This window comes from Rattus norvegicus, chromosome 15 (assembly GCF_021556685.1).
Source record: "Rattus norvegicus strain SHRSP/BbbUtx chromosome 15, alternate assembly SHRSP_T2T, whole genome shotgun sequence".
NCBI classification, from domain to species: Eukaryota; Metazoa; Chordata; class Mammalia; order Rodentia; family Muridae; genus Rattus; species Rattus norvegicus.
In genome coordinates, this window is record NC_141548.1 from 6815492 (window position 1) to 6822623 (window position 7132).

The window sequence follows — 7132 nt, forward strand, 5'->3', positions numbered from 1 at the left end:
TGCAAAACTCAAAAAGGAGGGGTGGAGATGGTGGACGCCTCAAAAGTTTAGGGTCATTTCTTCCAAATAAGGCACACATTTTTCCAATGTAATTTTTCCTTTGTTCTTTCACTCATGGTGGCTGGCTTCTTTCCTGGCCTGAAGTATACTGGAGTCCAATCTTTTAGACAACTGAAGCATCTGTTTTTGAGATGACAGGCCCACCAATGGGCCTGCTGCATACAGGCTCCTATCACCAAGGCAGTTGTTGTTACAGGATCATGGCATGGCGGCAGCAGCACACGATCTCTCAGTCTTCTCTGCTGCAATTGCTAAAATAATAATAGGGTTGTTTGTTTTTTTAAATATTTTATTGGAAATACCTACAATGCTGGTCAGAGTTGATACATGCCTTTAATCCCAGCACCCATAAGGGTTTTTTTCTCTTCTTTTTTTGCAATTGTTGTTAGAATTCCCATTGTTTTCTTTGGTAATTCCCTCTATTTGCTCTGTACCTAGAATGTTACCCACACTCTTCATGGCCCTATTCTTCATGTTAAAGATTTTACTCTCACCATCCACACCACACATGATCACATTATTTACTTTCAAATAAGAAAAAAAGGCATGAAGAAGAGAGTTAACTCATATGGTCTCAGGTAATCAACACAACAGGACTTTCAACTAGGCTGCTCTACGTTCCAGCTCACTGGATGCAGGCCTGAGGCCATGGGGTATCTTGGAAAGGAAGAAGCACACACTACCTCACAGCTCTCTCTGCTGGCGACTGCTAGAATTGTGACAGGACCTGTGTTTGTTGGCACACGCCTTAATCCCAGCATTCAAAATTTATTTTAATCGTTGATGTTGTTTTTTGTTTGCTTTTTGTTTTTAATCCCCCCAGCTAATTGCTCTATACCTAGAATATTAAGCTCACGCTCTGGAGGGACCTATTCATGTTAGGCAATGCTTTTATTCTTACTAACCACTCCACAGATGATCCCATTATTTACTTTCAAATAAGAAGACAGTCATAGAGAAGTGAGTTAATCACTATGCTCTCACAGAAGAAACACATCACGAGTATGGAATGGCACCCCAATCTTTTGCATTTGTTATGCCTTTTAAATTTTTTTATTCTTTATTTGTTCTTAGTTACATTCAAATGTTATAGCCTTTCTCTGTTTCACACCCATATCCCCCTACCTCATCCCCCTCACGCTGTTTCTCTGAGGGTGTTCTCCCCCCCACCCAACCCTTCCTGCCACCCTGCCCTGACATTCTCCTACACTGGGGCATAGAGCCTTCGCAGGAACAAGGGCTTCTTCTCTCATTGAAGCCCAACAAGCCACTCCTTTTCTACATATGCTGCTGGAGCCCTGGGTCTGTCCATGTGTTCCATTTGAATGGTGGTTTAGTCTCTTGGAGCTATAGTTGGTTGGTATTATTGTTGTTATGGGGTTGCTAACCCTTTCAGCTCCTTCAATCCTTTCTCTGCCTCCTCCATTGTTCTCAGTTCAATGGTTGACTTCAAACATCCGCCTCTGTATTTGTCATGCTCTGGCAGTGCCTTTCAGAAGACAGCTATATCAGGCTCCTGTCAGCTCGCACTTCTTGGCATCACCAATATTGTCTGGGTCTGGTGGATGTATATAGACTGGATCCCCAGTTAGGGCAGTCCCTGGGTAGCCTTTCCTCCAGTCTCTGCTCCAAACTTCATCTCCATACTTCCTCATGTGAATATTTTTGTTTCCCCTTCTGAGAAGGACTGAAGCTTCCACACTTTGGTCATCCTTCTTGAACTTCATGTGGTCTGTGGATTGCATCTTGGGTAATCTGAGATTTGTGCTAATGTCCACTTATCAGTGAGTGCATACGATGTGTGTTTTCTTGTGATTGGGTTTCCTCACTCAGGATGATATTTTCTAGTTCCTTCCATTGACGTAAAATTTCCATGAAGTCATTGTTCTTAATAGCTGAGTAGTACTCCACTGTGTAGATGTGCCCCATTTTCTGTATCCATTCCTCTGTTGAAGGGCATCTGCGTTTTTCCCAGCTTCTGGCTGTTATGATTACGGCTGCTATGAACTTAGTGGACCATGTGCCTTCATTGTATGTTGGAGCATCTTTTGGTTATATGCCCAGGAGGGGTATACTGGGTGCTCAGGCAGTGCAATGTTCAATTTTTGAAGAAACTCCAGACTGATTTCCAGAGAGGTAATCCAGTTTGCAATCCTACCAACAGTGGAGGAGTGTTCCTCTTTCTCCGCATTCTCGCCAGCATCTGCTAACACCTGAGTTTTTGGTGTTAGCCATTCTGATTGGTGTGATGTGGAATCTCAGGGTTGTTTTGATTTGCATTTCCCTGATGACTGAGGACTTTGAACATAACAGAAGGCATTTTAAGAAATGATGCTACCCTAACTGGTGGTCTGCATGTAGTTGAGTGCCAATGGATCCATTTCTATCTCTTTCTACACAGTTCAAATCCAAGTGAATCAAGGAAATCCACATAAAACCAAACATGCAGAAGCTAATAGAAGGGAAAGTGTCGCAAAGTTCCTAGAACACATTTGCACAGGAGAAAGTTGTCAGAACAGAATACCAAAGAGTCAGGTTCTAATATCAACAGTAAATGTATGAAATCTCAACAATCTGAAAACTTTCTTTGGAGCAAAGGACACTGCCAATAGGACAAATCAGCAAGCTACAGATTCAGAAAAGAGTTTTACCAACCCTACATCTGAGAGAGTGCCAAAATTCCAAATATACAAAGTACTCAAATAGGTAAACTCCCAGACAACCAAAGAACCCGACTTTTAAACTGGGACAGAGAGCTAAACTAAGAATTCTCACCTGAGGTATCTCAATGCCTGAGAAACTCATCAAGAAACGTTCGACATCCTTAGTTATCAGAAAAAGGCAAATCAAAATGAACCTGAGATCCTTCATTACACCAATCAGAATGGCTAAGATAGAAAACTGAGGCAGTAGCAGAGTGGGGTAGGATGTAGAGAAAGTGGAACACTCCTCCATTGTTGGTGCGATTACTCGCTGTATAGCCACTCTGGATATCAATGTGGAGGATCAGGGAACATTGCAAATAGCTTTACCTGAAGACCCAGCTTTACCACTCACTTCAGCGCATATACTCAAACCTGATCCACATATGACAAGGACGTGTGGTTGAATATGTTCATAGCAGCCTTACTCATATTAGTCAAATGCTGGAAAGAACTACGATAGACCTCAACTCAACTGAGGAATGAATATAGAAAGTGTGCTCTATTCAAACAGAGGAACAGTACTCGGGTATCAAAAATGAATACCAGGACCTTTGTAGGCAAAGGGATGGAACTGGAAAATAGTGAAGTAACAGAGATCGAAAAGGACATAACATGGGATGTATTTAGTGACAAATGGATGTTAGCCCAAAAGTTCAGAAGACCCACTATACAAATCATTGATCACATGAAGGGTAACATGTCAGAAGGCCAAATTGTGGATGCTTGAGACCCACTTAGAAGGGGGGACAACATAATCATGGGAGGCAGAGGGATGGAGGGACCTAGGTAGAGGCAGGGAAGGATGGACAAGGGGCGGGGGGAGTAGCAACAATGAAAAGAGACAAGAGAGAAACCCAGAGGAAAAGTGGAATAAATGACAATAAGCATCAGTGGTGGGTGGTGAACTTGGGTAACCCAAATGAAAAATGAAGAAGTCAAAATGTCCTCATTTACAGATGACCTGATTCTATTTTAAAAACTCTAAAAATGTATCACCGTCTTTTAAGACTGATAAATACATTCATAAAAACACAATACAATGTGAACACACAAAATTTCTTAGCCTTCCTTTATGCCAATCCAATTCATACCATGAGAAAATCTGGGAAAAATTCCCCTCATAATAATTTGAAAATATAAAATAAAATGATGTGGATTAAAATATTTAATGCAAAGACAACTATGAACTAGCTAGAGGTGATGCTAAACAGACAAGTTGTCTCTAAAAAATTAAGTTTCTTAAAGCTGAAAATACATTCATTAAAGTAGTAGAATGCAAAATAACACACAAAACTCATTATCTTTCCTGTATACCAAAAACAAACCATGGGAAAGAAATCAGGGAAATATTCTACTCAAAATAGTCTTAAAATATATAACAAAACACCCTGGATAAGCACACTTATAAAGCATACTATTAGTAAGAAGACATAGGAAGTACCCACGATCCATCCTGAACACATATAAGAACTTTCCAGCTGATGTTCTGAAAGACCTTAAAGACTTGAATAAATCAAAGTTTTATATCTTCATGGATAAGTAGATAATATAATAAGGTCAGTTTTTGATGAATTAATAAAATTAATACAATAAATAGTGATTAGAAAATTTTACTACAATAAATCACCCACTTTTATGAAACGCATGAATTTGAATATAAATATTCTACTATGGGAAAAAGGACAACTTTTAAAGTACAAAGAGCTAACATGTTTAGAAATATAATTTTAAAGAGAAAAAAAGAGGAAGGAAAAATTGTCATGAGAAAAAAATGTGATAGATACTTAAGCAGTGTCATGCGGTTGGCAGAGCGAATATTTCAACAGATTAGAGTGTCCAGGAACTGTGTTTATTGATTTAAAAACCTTCAGGAGGAGGGATTATCAGAGCAGATCTCAAGAAAATTCCGAATGTTCAAATTAGTTTCCTATTGTTATAGGAAACATAAAAATGCCAATGTGGGAAAGTGAAGGTTTTATTCACCCCATAAATTACAGTTCATCATCAATGGAATACGAGATAAGAACACAAGGCAGAAGCTTGACAACAGATAGGAACTCTGATTATTCATCTGCTCAGCTACCTTTCTCTATGACCTCTCCTCCCCTTACTAGGGCTGGTACCACCCACAGTGGGCTAAGTCCCCATACATCAATTGCCATCAAGAAAATGCCAAAGACACAGCCTGCCAGCCATTCTGATGGCGTCAATTGCTCAAGACTGCACCATTTAGACAGCTACACTTAGCCATCACAGCAAGGTATAAAAGGAAAATACAAACCTTAGCCTACTCCAGAGAAAAGTAACACTTCATGAATAGAATTTGAGGTCACAAGTGAAGTTTCATGTGAGGAAGAAATTAGAAGGAATTATGACAGAAATCGAACTTTATTTAAAATAAAAAGTGACAAGTCAAAGCCACAGATAAAATGTTGGTAACTTTGACCTCTTCAAACCTCTTCTGGAGGCTGCAGGGTGGACTCAGGGCATGGTTGTTGGCTGGCACCGCCATGGCCCATTCACTGTTTTGGTGAAGGATTTTCCATCAGAAGCCTTAGCCTTACTACAGAGGGTAGGTCCCAAGTACTAATCATAGTCAGTCAATTGGATGACAGATCTTGTGCTCCAAAGAAATGGAAGAGTCCATTTAGTCATGATTTCAGGATGGCTCTAACTCATTTCAGAGTCATAGATATTGCAAGCATCTAGAACACCAAAAGACCCATTGTCTCACACCAGTATTCTCTGCTGTGCCCTCAGTCACCACGGTAATAATCAGTGTGAGCTCTATAGTATTATTTGTTCCAGTTTCCTGGTGGTGCTGCTTCCAAATACTGTTTCTTTGACCCAGACAGAAGCTTCAAGTAAAATAATAAATAATTTTTGTATTGAAAGCCATTGGTAGCTTGTAGTTGTAGTTAACAATGAAGACTTCAAGCAATCTTCCCTCAGTCCTCCTGTTTTAAGTTTTTTGTTTTTTGTTTTGTTTTGTTTTTTGCTTTTGCTTTTGCTTTTTTTCCATTTGGTGATTTTTTATTTTATTTTGTTTTGTTTTGTTTTTCTATTTGTTCTATTCTTCTCAGGATGCATGGAGTGATCAAGAAGTTGTCTGAAGAAGTTCAAGTCCAAATTCAGATGTGCAGAAAGACCCCAGCATTTCTGGCAGGTCCACTGTGTTTGCTGCATTAGGGCTTTTTCCCTTTTGCCTTAAATGTTACCCATTTCCACTCTCTAGGAGCCTTTTATCAAGGCATAATTAGTAACATATGTATCATTATTATTTGAATTTCAATTATCCAATTCTAACTACTCTATCTCCCACTTTAAACCAGAGACAGGCGTTGAGTCCTGTAGGGTGTGGTTTTGATGCTTAGATCAGGAATCTTCCTGTGAACACTGATTCTTGATAGTTCAATAAAGATGCTGTTGGCCAACCAGCTGGGTGGCATAGGCAGGTCTTCTAGTTTTCCTCCAGGCAGGCTAGGAGACACAGGAGAGGAGAAGGGATTTAATACTTCAGAGGGAGTAAGAGCTATCAGCCATTTGAGATCTAGGGTTGAGTGGCCATTGGTGGCCTCCCAGACTGGGCTTGGCGTAGCAGGCAGGAGGCTATAACACAATAAGTTGAGAGCAGATTTGGGCTCTGAGCTATGACTAAAGGCAACTGAGCAACTGCGCTGAGGGCAGACTTAGAGGTGCTGAGCTGGGAGTAAAAAGGAGGGCATCTTATTTGGAGGAGGCTTAGAAGAACCTGGCCACTGAGCCATCTCATCAAAAGTATCTTAATGTATGTGTCTTTTATGTGCAATCCAAAGAGACCTGGGCAGGTTTGATAGCTTGGTCTGCCTAGAGCTTAAAGTGAGGAAGTAGAAACAACACTACAGAGTCCTATGTGAGCAATCCATGGGCATTAAGGGGCGAATCCAAAGTCACCTTGACTAAGAGAGTTAGAGCTGACCCAGATGTAGCTTTTGATTCTAACCATTCCTTCCTTTTGATCTTTTAGTGTGCCATTTGTTCAAGTATTTTAGTGAGGAGGAGAACATGATTCTAAAGGTTATTCTTGGTTGTTGAATTGTCTTCATCTGAGATTAACCAAACCACAAAAGTAGAGGGGAAATCTGTGAGGGATTTCCATTTAATGTAAATTCAAATTTACTTCTAGTCTGGATGTTTGAGGTAGGAAGTCACACCTTTAACCCAGAACTTTAATCCTGATCTTCTTTTTTCTTTTTTAGTCATCTACAGATACATCATTATTAGGAATGTGTCCTTCTCACTGGAGACCAGAGAAGAGACCTACAGTTCCATGATACTTAAGTGTCATAGCAAGACATCAAAACAAAATGTCAAAGTGTGAATGGAGG